Source organism: Papaver somniferum, unplaced genomic scaffold (assembly GCF_003573695.1).
Source record: "Papaver somniferum cultivar HN1 unplaced genomic scaffold, ASM357369v1 unplaced-scaffold_25, whole genome shotgun sequence".
NCBI lineage: Eukaryota > Viridiplantae > Streptophyta > Magnoliopsida > Ranunculales > Papaveraceae > Papaver > Papaver somniferum.
This window is the reverse complement of record NW_020635485.1, coordinates 1273479-1292651: the sequence shown is the minus strand read 5'-3', so window position 1 is coordinate 1292651 and position 19173 is coordinate 1273479. Positions and strand designations below refer to the sequence as shown.

Sequence of the window (19173 nt, the reverse complement as noted above, 5' to 3'; positions counted from 1 at the left end):
TGGTTCCAAAGAAAATCTTTAAGACTGTTATGGAATTAATTCCAGTTATATAAAAAATAAGGATGAAGAATGATTTGCATCCTTTATTAACCATTGACTTTGTTTTTATTAGTAAATTAACCGTATTAATGGAACTTGTTAGATTGTGTTCAGGTAAATAATTTTTTTTTTATATATTAATGGATATTGTTAACATAATATAAATATTAATTTAAATATCAATTAATATAGTAATTTTTACATACCGTTAGTTTTTCCTATTTTAGATATTTATCATCAATACTAAAAATTAATGATCAAAACTATGGGTCTTGATTTCTAGTCTATTATAGCTAAGTCTTGGACTAGGATAGAAAAGTGTAGTTGAGCTCAAGGACTTCATGGAGATTCATCAAACAACGACGAAGATCTACTCAAGGAACCGTGGAACTTCATCAACAAAAAGGTATGTGGAGACTTGAACTTATCTATCACTCAAAAGTCTATCTATTCTATCTCCTATGCTATATAGACTGGATCATACACACCTGACATTTCGAAATCGTCAAGTATACTCTACTTATCTTTTTCTCTAAATCGTGTGTTGGTAAAGCGTTTCGCTTTGATCGGGTGTATCTTCACCTAGTGACGAAAGTCATGAAAAGTTTTAATTACTTTGGAAATTGTTCTGACGAGAAAGGTATGTGAATAACGAATGAATAACGTCCTCTGAGAATGTTTCAATGAATGGAATGAGAGTTTAGGTATATATAACCAATGATGGATATAAGCATTGTCTGGTAACACATATGTGCATAAGTCTTATTCCTTGAACCAAAGTTTGTGAACTTTGTTGATCAAGAGAAACCGAAAAATGGTTTGCATTAGTACAAGTACGCGAACTGGCGAACTTTCTCTTCCCGAGAAATTCTGCTGGGATTTCCAAAAATCGTTTGCGGGTAAGTCCGCAAACTCAGTCCGCGAACCTAGTCTACGAACTGGCGGAAGTCTCCTTGCCGAGGTATTCTGCTGAGTTTGGAAAACTCTGCCGGTTATTTTAAGTCCGCGAACTTGTTTGTGAACTTAAGTGGTTATGATCTAAATATGTGTTCTGAACATGAAACTTAAATTACTAAGGAATGCACTATGCAAATCGTGGCTATAAGTTCATGAGCCGATTCAATTGAATCGAATCATCTTTGTTTCAATTGTGTCTTGTGTAGTTACATAAGATCTCATAGCAATTGAAAAACTCTCTAACTAGTTCATTTGAGTCAATTGAACTAGTTATGGTGAAGAAGAACAAGGTTAATATGAAATGCTCATATGGTTAACCTTTTGGGTTACTATGTTGAACCAACATACACGTACACGTTTGGGCATGGTTTTCACAAACCCAGTAAATGTTTACCCAAGTGTGTGTGACAAGCTAAGTTTTCGATCCAACGGTTGAGAAATATTAGCTTGAATCTAAATCAGGTTTTCATCTAACGGTGAATATGGATTTCTTTGTAACTAAGGCAAAATCCTGATTTGAAGGCTATATAAATGAGACATCTAGCATTGGGTAAAACTAATCCCCACACGTCTGTGTGATACTAGTGCACTCGCTAGAGTCGATTCTCCTTTAACCTTTGGTTTTCTTCTCTAAAACCAGGTTAACGTCTATAAGACTTCATTGGGATTGTGAAGCCATACCAATACTACTTTTATCGTAGTTGTGTGATCTGATCTTGCATCTTCTATCGTACGAGTACAATCTATTGATTGCTTGAGATCGTGAGAGTTCTCCAATAGGCAAGATAAAAGAAGTCACAAACATCTTCGTCTCACTATTTGTGATTCCTTGACAAACCGCCTGTGTAGTCAGGAAGACTTGTTGAGAGGTGATTGATTAATCTAGGCTGTTCTTCGGGAATATAAGTCCGGATTATCAATTGGTTCCTGTTCACCTTGATTTCTATCAAAAGACGGAACAAAACCTAGAGTTTATCTATGGGAGACAGATTTATCCTTTGATAGACTTTTCTGTGTGAGACAGATTTGTTTATTATCAAGTCTGCGATTTTGGGTTGCAGCAACTCTTAGTTGTGGGTGAGATCAGCTAAGGTAATCAAGTGCACAGTGTCCCGCTGGGATCAGAGGCGTAGGAGTACAACTGTATCTTGGATTGGTGGGAGAATGATTGGGTTCAACTATAGTCCAGTTCGAAGTTAGCTTATAGTAGGCTAGTGTCTGTAGCGGCTTAATACAGTGTGTATTCAATCTGGACTAGGTCCCGGGGTTTTTATGCATTTTCGGTTTCCTCGTTAACAAAACTTCTGGTGTCTGAGTTATTTCTTTTTCGCATTATATTTTTTTATATAATAGAAATAATATAGGTTGTGCGTTAAGATCATCAATTAGAAATCCAACCTTTGGTTGTTGATTGATATTGATTGATCCTTGGACATTGGTCTTTGGTACCATCCAAGTTATTCCTTGTGTTTGATTTTAGACTCGCTATTGTTTTAGCTTGAGTAAATCAAAACAAGTGACAGATATTAACTCCTTGAGATACTTTAATCTATATTGAGTATGACTGTCTAGTTGATTCTCTAGCAAAGTATTTCGGAGTTAGTCCATACAGATTGATAGCGAAATATTGAGTGGTGTTGTTAGACCCCCGCTTTTTCACCAATGAAGTCTTTAAGTCGTTAACCTGGTTTTAGAGAAGAAACCCAAAGGTTAAAGGATAATCGACTCTACCGAGCACACTAGTATCACACAGACGTGTGGGATACTAGTGTGACACCTATGTAATTATTGCTTGTTTGCATACCTTACTTCCTACATCTAAGAAACAAAACAAATTAGTGTGACACCTATGTAATTATTGCTTGTTTGCATTTACGTGAACTGCGTTTTTTGAACATTAGTTCTTCCAGTTTACTTGTCATAATAATGTTGCATGTTGTATTTTGCAGGATTGCCTACATCGAGTTTTCTGATGCCCAAGCTTTCAAAGCTTAGTTGTGGTTATTTGAATGATGGTCTATTTCATCAGAAAGGGTGGAGAACAAAGCAGCAACTAAGATTTGTAAGTTCCATGTATTTAAGTTTTGTAGGAAGTTAATAAGTTGTTATGTGTTCCCTTAGAAATTTGGAACCTTCCATGTATTCCCTTAAAAATTTGATACTTAACCAAAAAAAAAAAGGTTTGGTACTTGGAGAAATTTCAGTTCTTTTGTAATAGAAATCTGATATGAATTGAATGAATGTGATATGAATAGATTGAAGAAATTGTTGTCGAGCGTGGATGATAAATGTATGAAGGTATTGAATTTAGAATTCCATCTTATTTCCGGCAGAAAAATTACTACCGGTCAGCCTTGACCATGTCAAGGTTGACTGGCTTAGTAATTTTTTTTTGCTGTTACAAAAAATTCGTAATTGGCTCTAAGCTGTTACATCCTGCCACGTAGTAACGGCTCTTAATGTTACGACAGTGTTGTCACAAAAAAATTCGTAACGTATCTAAGCTGTTACCACGTGGAAAATTCGTAACGGATCACACCTGTTACGAGGGTCGTTATAACAGAAATTCGTAAGGGCCGCAAAGCCGTTACAAAAAGTGTAACACCCACTTTTGCAACAGGCAAAGCCGTTACAACCTGTTTTAGTAACGGCTTGATTCTGTTACTAATCCCAGAATTTGGTGTAGTGATTGCAACCGTATCTGAAGACAACTTTAACAAATTGCTTCCAGAAATAGAATTGGCAGCTACTAGCTCCAGTTGTCTCCATAGGATCAATTGTGTACAAGTTTTCTGCATTTATACGAGTCAACTTGGATGAAAAGGGTCTCAATTAAGACTTTATGTAGCTTGTCTTATTTTTCCGAATGGTCACTTTTATTTACTATTTCTAGTACATATAAATGTCTGCATATAAAGTCAACTTAATAGTGTTTTCCAAAACATGGTTGTAATCACTCTTTGAAGATTTATAAGAAGATCAATAAAGAGAATATAAAAAACAAGCAACACTTCATAGCATGATTGCATTTTCCTAAAACAGAGGCATGTTATATGAATCTTTCTCTATTATAATCATCAACTTCCTTCATTGTAACTACTACTGCTAAAAGCCTAGCAAAACCCCAATGAGGAATGATATGGAAATGTGAAGTATCAGTGGCTAGGGAGATGAAATTATAAGTTAAACCAGTGACATTTTAACTTTTGAAGAGATCAAATCAATAAAAAATTTTATTCAAATCATACCTCACCACAAAATCTTATTCAATTTGAAACAAGACTTTAGATTTGAAACAAGGTTTGATTCCAGATCGCTAAATCACCGAATTACCAAATCTTGATTCATTTTCCTCTTCAATTTCATATCCAATCAATCATCTACCTACACCAACAAAACTCAAATCAATTCGAATCGTTGAATTTCTTAGTTTAAAATTCAACTATAACTTAATTTCAAAAAGCTAAATCGATGAATTAAGGACTACCAGTTAAGGAAGATTTGAAACAAAAACAAATCAAACAAAATTTTAACACAAATCTAGCACCAAACCCTGACAAAATCAAAATGAACTGAAATACAAACTAATTGAAACAAGTTAATCGATGTTTACCTGTTAAACACAAAAATTATAGTTAAACAACAAACTGATTTCAGCCGCAAACCCTAATTTCTGGTTTCTTTACAGATTTTGATCTTCTGAATCTTGTGATGGTAAAACGAAGTTGTAATAGTAGAGAATAAGTTCGTTTTAGGTTTCATTTTTGAAGATTTTGCGGGAAATGGGTCATTTATTTTTAAAACATGGTTTAAATTGACGAGTAAAAATTATTATGGGTGAAATGGACACCAAAAAAATAGCAAAGATGAAACTGGATTCACCCTGACTTAAACTTAAAAAATAGCAAGGATGAAACTGGATGCATCCTGATGTAAATTAAAAATAAGAAAAAGTATTTGAAAATGGGTAGGATGAAACTTTTTACATCCTGGCTATTTCTACATTTTTGTCCATTTAAACAGTATCAAAATCTAAATGTCCTTTTCATCCAGGAATTGTTGATTTTGGTCTTTTGAACCAATTTTGTGAAGATTTTGATCGGTTTTCTTCAGTTTTTGATGATTTGGTTTTGGTTTTTATGACAGTTCGTTTAGAGAGAGGGGGAAAGAGACATGAAAAGAAAAGAAAATATCGGATATTAATGGTTTGGGAACGGTTACGCTATTAAAGTAGGGATAATTTGGTAAACTACTCATTCAGGTATAGGTTTTTTTTTTTTAAAACCTAACACTAAAGTTGTTTTATGGGAAAAAAAATAGAGTGAGTCACGTGTTCAACACGTTGCCCTTAAGACATTAGCGCCCGACTACACTCAAGATTGATGCTATAGCCCTCACAGGACGAATATCTCCAAGATAAAACACCCTAATACACCTACTACTAGCATTTTTGGTTTTTATCTAGTTCTTCTAGGAAGAGGAATGACAATCTTAGTCAAACACCCCCACACTTTGACATATTCATAAGAAGGTCATCTACCTTTCCATAAATCATATGGAGTTTCATCTGATCCTTAAGGGTACTATATTCAGGATATACTAGTTAAGAGGACTTCCTCCTCCCACAAGACCGCAAGTAATCCTGAACTAATCAACATGGTAATTATGATCTCCTTAAGGATACAATTAATATGTTCAAGGCTTCTAATTGGTTATCAACTTCAAGTTTATACATATTAAGGCTTCTAAGGCATCATCCTTATCCCTAAGCAATTATACAAGATAGTACCTCGTACAATCATCTACGGAAGTTATAAACCATCTTTTACCATAGTGTTTTTGGGTTGAACTCATGTCAATTAGACCTAACTGAATTAATTCTAAGAGATTAAAATTACTATGAACATTTGTGCTAAAAGATTTTATAGCATATTCATTTCACTTTTGTGTTCAAGATCCAAACTAAATTTGGGTACGAAGCCTATGCTAGGCAGTTTATACATTGACTTATAATGTTACGGTTCCAAGTCTACCATGCAAAACATTCAAAGACACACAAAAGAAAGCACAAGAATCGTCTATGTTCACTTCATCAGATTTTCCTTCAAACTTATATAGACCCTAAGTCCTATAACTGTTCCCTAAAAAATCAATACCCTTAGTTATAACAAGTTTTCCACATTTAATTAAGATCTTCAATCTTTTACCATCTTCAAGAGAACAAGATACAATATTATTTCATATGCTCGGAACATGAAAACTTCACTCAGTGTGAGAATATTACAGATATGAGCTTATGCTCGACCTTTCCCTTTTATGCAACCTCTGTCGCAGATGAGTTACTCATATAGAGTTTCTCGACATCCCTTATCCTCTGATAAGAGGTGAACAGGTCTCTGTTTCAACAAACATACTTAGTGGCTCCAGAGTCCACCCACCAGTCTCTCACATTGGTTATTAAAATAACTTCCGACATCATGGTTCATTTTGTTTCAACTAAATTAGCATTAACTTTCTACTTATTAAGGTTTTATGTTGTCTACACTTTACTGCCTTATGGCCAGGAATTTTACAAACATAACATTCACCCTTAATTAAAGTAATGCCGGATTCAGTTTTACGAAATACCTTTATTATGAAGACTATGCTTAGAGCTGTGTTTGATGTTCTCGCCTTTGTCAGCTTTCGAAGACTTGTGTTCATCCACATGCGCCTGGTATCCATGTTCCTTTTCGATTTCATGTCACAAACTTCGTTTATACTCTGACCACGAACACGGTAATTTCCCAATCACCGAATACACCATATCTCACAAACCTTAGTTCAGATAAAATATGAGTTTTGAAGATAATATCTAGATTTATAAACTTCGTTTAAACCACCATATCAAAAAACTCATGGTTACCCCATAAAAACTACTTTAGTTAACAACAAAATTCTGCCTGTCAGAATTTTTCAAGAACGTTTCTCAGTTTTGTAAAATATCAAAAAAAATACTTTTACAACTCCAAAATTTCTGAAATTTTACGTGGGTAACTATCAGGATGTCTACTACTTTGTGTCAAAAGGGTTCATCGAAATTCCTTCTAGGTTAAGAGATAAACTCGAAACTCTACAGCTGACCAAAAATTCGTTTTTGTTTTTCACTCCACAATTAACATCCATGATTCACAAACCAACCAACCATTTTTTATTATTACAAATACTAATGTCTTAAGATTGTTGGGTGCAATAATCAAAAACAAGAAAAAATCAAATAAGCAAAAGTTATTGATACTTAGCTCCTTTATAATGGAAGTGATCGATTTGATGAAACGAATGAGCTCCCCATATCTCCGCAACAGCAACAAGGCAAAACTTTGGAAAAAAATAAAGTGAGTCACGTGTTCAACACGTTGCCCTTAAGACATTAGCGCCCGACTACACTCAAGAGTGATGCTATAGCCCTCACAGGACGAATATTTTCAAGATAAAACACCCTAATACACCTACTACTAGCATATGTAGTAGATGCTCAATTTGAGCTTGGCAACTCCGAAAAAACCATAAAGGAAAATCTCGAACGCTTGAGAAAACAATATAAAAAAAAAAAATCCCTTGAGGGTCCCTTTAAATATAGAGCAACCCCTTTCCCATAAATTTTACAAAAATAGTGAATTTGTTTATATAATTGACAAATACAACTTAAGAAGAAAAACTCTCCGACATGGGACTAAAAGGTTTATATAATTTCTTAAAATTACTATAAATTGGAAACTCCGCGACGTGAGACTAAAAAGTTTCATTCACAAAATAAAACAATAAATTATAATTTTTTATTAAAATTTTAAAAAATTATTTTTTAATAATCGTTTTCCAACAACTGATAGACAGAAACACGGCGAGTGGACTGATCTTCTTCATTCTTCTGCGAAACTTCTCGAACCATCTGCCCAGTTCCCTGCCTTGCCTTACAGGTTTTTTCTTTTTCAGTCATTAATTTCTACGATTTATAAGATTTTTTTTTTAAAACCCTAACACTAAAGTTGTTTTATACCTGCAGAGAAACTTAGATCTATTAGAAACGTTATCAAAGAAGCTTAAATGTACCAACTGAAGTTCCTGCAGAATCTGCCACCAGGTTTCTTTTCAATTTTCTTGGATTTTTTTCTATTGCGGGCTGATTCTTATTTGGAGAACTGAGTTCATTTGTAAATTGTGTCAAACAGGCTGTTAGCGCGCCGAACAACTTGCACGCGATCTCAAGTCTTTTGAGTTAAAGGTGACATTTGAAACTGGTCTTTGGATTTTGCTTTTTTACGAGTTTAGTAATCCTCCATTTTCTTTTGTTGGATTTTGATTGTCGCTTTAGGGTTAGAAATGTGTATCCTAGAACATTAAATTTCTGCGGCAATGTGTTATAACTGGTAGCTAGGTCATTACCTGGAAATTCCAATTCAAATTGGCTCGATTTGATTGACCATGTCCAGTTCCTAGTTAGTCAGGAAAGGACTTTACCCTCTCCCTCTGCCTTTTCTTTCTATCACTCTCGTGACAGAAAATTATACTTTGAATATTGAAGATCCTTTGAGCAGCAGATGAGCAAATGTTAGAAACATGATTTCGCCAAGAAGAGTTCTTTCGATGGAAGCAGAATTTCACAACTGAAATTCTGAAAGCAAATATAGTTTCTCTCTTATGCAACCACTTTTACCGTTTATACTTAACAATGAGATTTTGAACTTTGCTTGCTTCTGTAATGCGAGGAGAAACTGTACGGAATATTATAGTTTCTGAATGATTTAGAGTGTGTGACAAGACTCTTGAGGTAAAATTTTTAGATGATTTAGAGTTTCTGAATGATTTTTAGTTTCTGAATGATTTATAGTTTCGGAATATTTAGAGTTTCTGAATGATTTAGAGTATAATTTTTAGATGTTTGACAAGACTCTTGAGGTAAAATGAGTCTTTGTAGTGCTATAGGTCCCTGAAAATGCCATCTTCTCGTTCAACAATCTTTACCTCCACCAACAGAATGTAAATTACTGCTGCTTTTACTGGTGTCCTATCCTTTGACTTTTCAATGCATTATGTTTTTGTAAGGGGAGGATGGTTGATATACCTATTGGCAGTTATATATCTTTCCTTTACTCTTATGATGTTTCTCGCTCTAATTATCTTTTTGTATTTTTGAAGACAAAATTTGAGGATGTCTTCCCCGCTGAGGCAACAAGTGTCGAAGAGTATTTGCAGCAGGTAGTTTTTGTGCCACTTAATGTACAGTGCCCATCATTTTAGTCAATAAATTTCCTATCGCTTCCTGGAACTGTTCAGTTTTTTTTTTTTGTTGCAAACTCAAGCACTTGCAATTTTTAGATCGCATTACAAGTTTTAACTGAAGTTCTTACTGTTGTATTTTGCTGTCAATCCTGCTAAGTGTTTTTTCTAAAATTGAATGGTTTTACAATTAAAATGGAACCATTTAGACATTTCCCATGTGGTAGTCTAGAATCTTATGTGCATTTTTGTGAGTATGGTTTGTGGGAAATATAGGGGTATCAGCTAACCCCCCATTTTTTGTAGTGCGAGCACTAGCAGAGAACATGTGACAAGGGAACAACTTAGTTCTGTGGATTTTAGGTGAAAATCAATTAGATCTCGGTAATTCGAAGTGAGCCTTCAATAAAGGCTGGAAAAGTAACTCTGCTTGGGCGACAACTATTCACAGCTTTCATGCCTCCTTATTAGTGTGCCCACTTACAATTACTTGGTCATATGCCCGAATCTCATAAATGTCTAGCAGAGAACATGTGACGAGGGAACAACTTAGTTCTGTGGATTTTAGGTGGAGATCAATTAGATCTCGGTAATTCGAAGTGAGCCTTCAATAAAGGCTGGAAAAGTAAATCTGCTTGGGTGACAACTATTCACAACATTCATGCCTCCTTATTAGTGTGCCTACTTACAATTACTTGGTCATATGCCCGAATTTCATAAATGTCTAGAAGCTTTGGATATATGAACGATTACGAATACCACAGACAACCTTAATTACAGATATTGGTAACTGGTTGTATGTAACAGAAAAAGAAGCACTAATAAAGTGTTCCAATTTGAACTTGTGTTCCTTGCTTGCTAGTTATTGAACTTAATAGTGTAAGTTAAATTATTTTCTGTCATGCTCCTATAATCTCAAATTAGTTAGCACATTCTTCTGGAGTTATGCTATACCCATGCATCTTTGTCCGTAGAAAATACTCTCCCTACCTTCCTTGACAACGTGTTGTTTTTGTATGTGATTTGCATATCAGGTTCATGAAATGACCATGCTCACAGCTATTCAGGAGGCTCAGAAGGATAACGTTAGAAGCTTTAATGATTACATGGTGCAAGTTTTGGAGGTTTGTATGCTCCAATGTTTACTGTACCTTGGTTGCATCGACACATTATCAAGCTATTTCATTTGGGTGGTTTTAATTGTGCATGGGCTATAATTTTTTGTCCTTTGCTTTCTTCTTATTTTCTTGAAGTTTTCCATATGCTCATACAGTTTTAGTGTCTGACTGTTAAAGAGAACGGAGCCTACAGTTGAATCTAAATCATAAATTCCTTTGGTCACTAAATTAATTTCCCATGTTGGAGAGAAAGAGAGGATTTTTTAGGAGTTCATGGGTCTATACATATGTTCACAGTTAGCCATAGTCGTTCTTTTGCTGTGTTCTCTTTGTTAGTAAAGTGCCTAAACACTTTGAACGACTGACCTTTAGAGAGTAGAGAAACCAACTATATGATATCCCCGAGCAAGAAATAAATTTTAGTTTCAGATTTCAGAATATATCAGGGTAAATTTCTTTTATCCTCCTCCATTATATTATCAAGCTTAATATGCGGATTTGATGTTCAACAGGACTGGCAAAAGGAAAAGTGGGATTTTCTTCAAGGCTTGAGTCGGCTTTCTACACTTCCCAGAGCAAGCGGTAGTGTAGGCACAGTGATTAATCGTCCTGGTGAAATGGCTTCCATTACTTCTAGTCCAGGGGTTTTTACTGGTACCAGGCATGCTCGTACCTTCAGCAAATAATAAGCCTACCCTCGGAATGAAGGCTTCTATATATGCTGAGGTTGTTAGGATACTAAATGACGCAAGAGAATGAGCCTTTCCAGTTGAGCTTTATTTCTTCTAGTATTCATCAGGTATTATATCCAACTTATTATGGATTGGGTATGGGTGCGTGCAGTCTTAACAATCAGTTGGACTTTCGCACCCATTATATGAACCATGATATTGGGCATACCAAAACTTTCAAGACATACAAAGGACTAGTCCTAACTTGGGTGTCCTTATAAGGGGTAGTCCTAACTTGGTTCAATTACCTATATGCCCTTAAATCCTTTAAATTACTAATCTATCCCTAACCCTAATACAAAAACCTATAATCAATAAACCTAAAATCAGTTTCATATCCTTAATCCCTTCTTCTCCCTCCTCCACAACAGCGACCCTTCTTCTTCTTTTTCCTTTTTTTTTTTCATTGTATCATCGCGGAAATTTAATTGTCGATTCGTGAAAATTTAGTCGACGATTAAACTCATCTATATAATGGGTCGTCGTAAGCCAGTATCTCGTTCAAATCGATCGACTCAACAATCTATTGAAGAAGAAGAAGAAGAAGATTTAGAGAGTGAAGAACAAACTCAAAATTAACCACAAAATCAACCGGAAGAAGCGATTGAAGAAGAACCAACTTCGGAAATGAGAATAAGAAGGTTAGTTCTACAAACCCATCTCGTATTCGATGTTTCAGATTGGTTTGGTCGATTTAATTTGTCAAAATCATGTTTCTGCGGTGGTGACAGTGCATAGTTCGGTGCAAAACAAATCTTAGATGTGCACCGAGCTGTTCTTGAAACTGAACCCTGAAAGTGCATATGAACGGCTCGGCGTAAATCTGAAATCCTTTTTGAGCCAAACTTAATGACACAGAAACTTATATTTAGGATCGGCTTATTGGATGGTGTTAGTTTTGTGTCGAATATGTTTTGTGAATTTCAGAAATTTTGCATGTGCGTAGGATCGGCTTGTATGGTAGTATTAGTTTTGTGCCGAATAAATGTTGTTTGAAATTCAGAAATTTTGCATGTGCTTAGGATCGGCTTGTATGGTTGTATTAGTTTTGCGCCGATTAATGTTGTTTGAAATTCATGAATTCTTCATGTGTAGGATCGACTTATTTGTATGACACCATTTTGCGCCGAATAAATGTTTCAATTCATAAGTCTAGATTCGGCTTATTCGATAGTATTAGGGTCGCCGAATATCATTGTTAAAATTCCATAAATTTTACAAGTGTATAGGATCGGCTTATTTATATGATATCATGTTGCGCCGAATACATGTTTGAGTTCATAATCATAGGTTCGGCTTATTCGACGGTATCGGTTGTGAGCCGAATATATAGATCGGCTTATAATTGTTTTGTGGTATGAGCCGATCCACTCTCTGTGTAAGCTAATAAAAATTTCAAGACATGATTCGGTTCATATGTGTTATTTCGGGTAAGCCGAGCCTTCTTATTTTCTTACAAGTTTTTGGCTTTCCAAATCCCTTTGTTGTTCGAATTAATCTTATAACTTTCATACATCTGTCAGGACCAATGCAGCTACAAAGAGGAAGAAGATGGAGGTAACACCTTCTACTTCTAAAACTCCCGATCCTAGAGGAGGATGTAAGAAAAAATTGGGAGCGGGAGGTAGAGGAGGAATTTTAGAAGAAGAAGCTGGACAAGTAAGAATTGAAAGACAAGAAGAAGGAATAGCTGAAGATGAAGAAGTTGATGATAATCAAGAAGTTCATCAAGAAACACAACCCCAAGGAAAACCCAAGAAAGACAAGAAAGGTAAGAAGGTGGCAGAACCCGAGAAAGAGAAGGACGATGATGATCGACGGATCACTGGTTTACACATTCCTGATGAAGATGACGTAATTACACCTCCTGGTGAAGGGTACAAGCCAAAAGCAAAGGTGTTAATTAGCTAACAGTTCATTAAGTGACAAGTTGATGTCACTTAATGAATAGCTTAACAGTTAATTAGCTACTGTTAAGCTAAAAGCAAAGGTGTTCACCAACTTGTCGAGACCTCTTAGTGGTAGGCCTTTGTTCGGGTTCCTCGGGTCCTTGTCCTTTGTTGATGATTGCATCCCACTTGTTGGTGAGGTATTTTTGGTCTTCCACGGTCATTGGTGTTTTGCAACCAAGTTTGGCCTTCATTTTTTTCAACATCTTCCTAGCCGCGGCAACCTATTTTTTCATTTGTCAACAACTTATAACCGTGAGGTTGAAGACATTTTTACCATAACTAATATATGAAAATAGTATAAAGTGAAGTCATTCTTACCATAACCTTGAAAGCCTTGACTACATCTTCGGAAGTAGACTTGTTGGTGATCTTGATTGGCTTCGCCTTCCCCTTATCAGCTATCTTTTTCCTTTTCTTATTGATAATGAAGGGATGAGAAATTTGGATATACCAATCCATATAGCCCGGATCCTCTTCACATGGATTATCAAGTAAAGGTGTTAACTTGGACGCATCTAATGTGTGATTGTCTAAATTATTCCAAAACTCAATGGTGGGATCAGGATCATACTTTGGTTCCCAAGATGAAGTGGTGCTTTTAGTTCCCTTACCACTCTTTGGTAACAACCTGAATTTCTCGTCCAACAAAGGAACCTTTTGGACACATCCTAATTGACGGAGTACTCGCCTAGGATCGTATATAACATAACCACCGGGATACCACAATGACACGTGATACATACCTACCGGCATATACTCATCTTCAACAACTTCATCTTCTTCATCTTCCTTCTCATATGGTTGAAAAGTGACATCATCAACACCAAGACGTTCTAACGTCTCTCTCAAACTTGCCACGAACTTCTTTTTGTTCCTTTTCTTGGAGTCCTCGTACGCGTACCGTGCTGCAGTTGGCTCTGTATCAACATAATCGACATCTTTCTCAAATACTTTGGCCAAGTTCAAAATTGGGAAATGGTCATATATCCATACCTACATCCAAAGAACCACATTTAAAAATCAAAGGAATTGAATTGATAGAAACAAGTTTTACTTGGAAACATCAAAGTAAGAATAAAGTTTGCAAACTCAGAGAACTGTTCGTCTTATATGGAGCAAGTATTATAAGCTGAACCAAGTAAGTAAAAACTCCGGCTAAAAATATTTTATGGTTATAAGCCGAACCATACTCTGAACTCCCAAAAGTTACCTGGAGCAAAGTGAAGTTCCCTCCGATGTTTGTACTTGTTAACCTAGACGCGGTGGCAAGTTGGTCCAGCAGGTAAGCGAGCGTAGCCGTTCCCCAAACAAACTTGTTACAAGTTTCAAGATTCTTTACCAATTGGAGATAATTAGCATTTACCTTGTTTCAAGTACTACCTTGTTTACCTTGTTTCCGGGATCCATTATCAACAAACCTTGTGTTACTCTTTCCTTTGTGTTCTCAAACTCCTTTTTCAAGTTAGTCAACTTGATCTTCTTATTCTTCTTATGTCTGCCACCTGGTATGCAAACGGTATCGACATCTTTAACTGATCGACAAAACTCCAACTCAGTTTTCTGTGAACCCCAACCAAGGCATTCCAGGTACAAATTGTATAGCTCATCCCAATTCATGTCACAAAAACCAGCATCCACACTTACACCCCTTGCTTTAAGGCCTGTAATCTTACTAGCCTCATCAGGAGTGATTGCCATCTCTCCAAAAGGTAATTGAAATGTGTAAGTTTCTGGACAAAAGCCCCCGGTAAATGCAGATGCCGACACACTATCATATTCCTTATGTCCATAATTGATGATAGGCCATAAAGCACTGCGTTGTACGTAAGCAATCACCTTAGGAACCTCTTCATCAAGACTCCATTCCGCTGCCCTCTGGTGTCTCAATACTCGGACTGCACGGTTGTGATCAGGAGTCTCATAAATTTTCTTCGCCCAAGAATCGGCATAACCAATCAACACATTTCCTCCATCTTCCGGAAGACCATGATGCAAACCATCTGATCGAGGCGTAATTACGTCATCTTCATCAGGAACGTGTAAACCAGTGATCCGTCGATCATCATCGTCCTTCTCTTTCTCGGGTTCTGCCACCTTCTTACCTTTCTTGTCTTTCTTGGGTTTTCCTTGGGGTTGTGTTTCTTGATGAACTTCTTGATTATCATCAACTTCTTAATCTTCATCTATTCATTCTTCTTGTCTTTCAATTCTTACTTGTCCAGCTTCTTCTTCTAAAATTCCTCCTCTACCTCCCGCTCCCAATTTTTTCTTACCTCCTCCTCTAGGATCGGGAGTTTTAGAAGTAGAAGGTGTTACCTCCATCTTCTTCCTCTTTGTAGCTGCATTGGTCCTGACACATGTATGAAATTTATAAGACTAATTCGAACAACAAAGGGATTTGGAAAGCCAAAAACTTGTAAGAAAATAAGAAGGCTCGGCTTACCCGAAATAACACATATGAGCCGAATCATGTCTTGAAATTTTTATTAGCTTACACAGAGAGTGGATCGGCTCATACCACAAAACAATTATAAGCCGATCCTATATATTCGGCTCACAACCGATACCGTCGAATAAGCCGAACCTATGATTATGAACTCAAACATGTATTCGGCGCAACATGATATCATATAAATAAGCCGATCCTATACACTTGTAAAATTTATGGAATTTTAATAATGATATTCGGCGCAACCCTAATACTATCGAATAAGCCGAATCTAGACTTATGAATTGAAACATTTATTCGGCGCAAAATGGTGTCATACAAATAAGCTGATCCTACACATGAAGAATTCATGAATTTCAAACAACTTTAATCGGCGAAAACTAATACAACCATACAAGCTGATCCTAAGCACATGCAAAATTTCTGAATTTCAAACAACATTTATTCGGCACAAAACTAATACTACCATACAAGCCGATCCTACGCACATGCAAAATTTCTGAAATTCACAAAACATATTCGGCACAAAACTAACACCATCGAATAAGCCGATCCTAAATATAAGTCTATGTGTCATTAAGTTCGGCTCAAAACGAATTTCATATTTACGCCGAGCCGTTCATATGTACTTTCAGGGTTCAGTTTAACAGCTCGGCGCACATTTAAGATTTATTTTGCACCGAACTATACACTGTCACCGCCGCAGAAACATGATTTTGACGAAGTAAATCGACCAAACCAATCTGAAACATCAAATACGAGATGGGTTTGTAGAACTAACCTTCTTATTCTCATTTACGGAGTTGGTTCTTCTTCAATATCTTCTCCCGGTTGATTTTGTGGTTGATTTTGAGTTTGTTCTTCACTCTCTAAATCTTCTTCTTCTTCAATAGGTTGTTGAGTCGATCGATTTGAACGAGATACTGGCTTACGACGACCCATTATATAGATGAGTTTAATCGTCGACTAAATTTTCACGAATCGACGATTAAATTTCCGCGATGATACGATGAAAAAAAAAATAAGAAGAAGAAGAAGAAGGGTTCGGTTGTTGTGGAGGAGGGAGAAGAAGGGATTAGGGATATGAAACTGATTTTAAGTTTATTGATTATAGGTTTTTGTATTAGGGTTAGGGATAGATTAGTAATTTAAAGGATTTAAGGGCATATAGGTAATTGATCCACCCCATAGGGTACCCCTTATTAGGTCACCCAAGTTAGGACTAATCCTTTGTATGCCTTGAAAGTTTTTGGTACGCCCAATATCATGGTTCATCTAAAGATTATGACTTAAGTATAGAGCATATATAAGTTTGAGAGTTTTGCCTGGGTTTGGATTTCAATATAAAGATTATATAAAACCTGGGAACGTTTTTAAAAGGGGAGATAAAGTGCTAAATATTAGTCGCAGTGAGCTCGTAAACCTATAGTTTAAATAAAATCTCTTGAAAAAATTAGAGCATTGATTCATGTTGACCGTTTGCAGCTTTATAAACCCTAATTATGGCTAGCTTTGTCAGATCGTTTTCAAAGAAAAATAGTTTGAAAAATAAAATAACCCTTAATTCAGAAGATGTCATAATGCATGACATTGAAAAACAATTACAAAATTGGAATATTCCTAAAGTTCCAGTTAATGAAGTATATAAGAAAGGATCTTTTCAATTCAGAAGCGATTACGCAATTAAAACTGTAGAAAAGACCATATCTATAATTGATTTGAATGATAATTTTGAGATTTTCTCTCCTAGAATGATAGAAGATCATAAACAAAAAAGATTTAATTATCTTCATATAGGCTTAATCCAAATAGCCATAAAACCATTGACAAGGACAGGATTAAATAATTCTGTACTCTTATGTGTCAGGGATTGTAGACACAATAAATTCACTGATTCATTATTAAGAATTATTGAGTCCACCTTATGTGAAGGTCCAATTTATTTTAATTGTTTCCCGATTTTTTCGGTGTCTCTGTCTGATCCAGGACTCCTTAAAACTCTAACTTTAAATGTTAGAACTCAGGGGTTTGATATGGTCGCAGGGTCGCAGAACTTAGCCGTTGTGTATATAATATATTATAAGGTTATGAATACCTTATGTCCTAATGCTCAAGTTTATGACACAAAAGGTCAGACTACTCTTTTTCATACCAATATTGGTAAAGCCCATACAGTTATTCCCAGAACCATAAAGTGGGATCAGGTTACCCTCCCTGAAAAGTGGACTTTACAGGTAGAAGTTCCAGCAAAGCCTTGCCAAAACCAAAATCTTCAACAAATAATTGAATATGAAAATGGAGATGTGGAAATACAGTTTACATCTTTCAGAAAACTAGGCTTAAGATATCAGAAGGCGAGGGAAGTGCACCAAGGCCATCTGTAGCATCTTCTTCTTATACAGATCATATTCATAATTTTATAAATGACCCAAATGATATTATTATAGAAGGAGTTAAACAAACCGCGCATCAGGTTAATAAACCTTATTATAAAGTAGAAACGCCAAAATCTACGGTTAGAAATATTCCTGAACAAGTAGAACCGACATTCTCCGATCTAGAATTTGAGATAAATGTGATCCAAAAACCATCATTGGATTTACAAGAACTTCGAAAAGAGTATCATAGTTTAGAAAATACAAATAAAAGGGCTTGGTTTGAATCCAACTTTAGTTCTAATAGAAGAACAAGAATATATAAAACTTATGCTCTATACTTAAGTCATAATAAAAATCCAAACCCATTTTTCACCTGGTTTGAAGATTTTACCAAAACTTACAATTTAAATAAATATAAGAGATCGCTTAATATGTTGGAAACCCAGTTTCAATCTTATACGACAAAAGATGGAAATGTTATTCAGTTAATCCATCCACCAGAAGTAGTCCTTGATATCAAAGGTGCTATAGCAGCCCCATACAAATTAGAACATAAGGGAACTGATTCAGTAGCTAACCATAAAGATATTGGTCACTTAATACAAAAAAATAAGACACAACAATTAAATAAAAAGACTAATAAGTCACTTCTGGTCTGTTACAAGTGTGGAAAAATTGCGCATTATAGTAATAAGTGTTGTACCAAACAAAAAATAAATGAGCTTAATCTAGACGAAGGTCTCAAACTTCAAATAGAACAAGTCCTCTTAATGGACTCAGATCTATCTGAAGAGGATGAATCATCCTCCTCAGAAAATGATTTAGGGACAATTTCAGGATTGGAGGATGATGAATGTACAGATGGTTGTTCTTGTAAAAATTGTTTTCATAAACAAATATCTAGTTTAGGAATTGATGTCCTCACCAATGAAGAAAATTTTATATTAGAGTTAATTGATAAAATTAAAAAAAAAGAATCAAAGCGAATAGCTTTAGAAAAATATATTGAATTAGCTAAAAGATCACCAAAACAGGAGAAAATTGAAACTTCTTACAAACCTTATAGTTTTAAGGAAATAATGGCAAGAGTAGAAAATCATCACATTAAAAAAGAACCATCAGTCAATGATCTTAGGGCAGAAGTTAATCAGGTTAAAGAAGAATTAAGAAGTCTTAAGCAAAGATTCCAGATGTTGGAACTTCATAAACCAGTAGACTGTGAGTATGACTCACAAGAAGAAAACTCTTTTGATGAAATTTTACAAAACTACCAGGCTCATATTACTACACATA

The 19173-nt window shown here is 35.5% G+C and overlaps 1 long non-coding RNA gene across 1 annotated transcript; it reads left to right on the top strand.

The window, feature by feature from the left end:
* The first annotated feature begins 7861 nt into the window (after positions 1 to 7861).
* On the top strand, positions 7862 to 11545 carry LOC113341159. Its single transcript, XR_003355803.1, has 6 exons — positions 7862 to 7952; positions 8039 to 8116; positions 8205 to 8257; positions 9172 to 9231; positions 10287 to 10376; positions 10883 to 11545. It is a non-coding gene; the product is annotated as an uncharacterized LOC113341159 (long non-coding RNA).
* The last annotated feature ends 7628 nt before the right edge of the window (positions 11546 to 19173 follow it).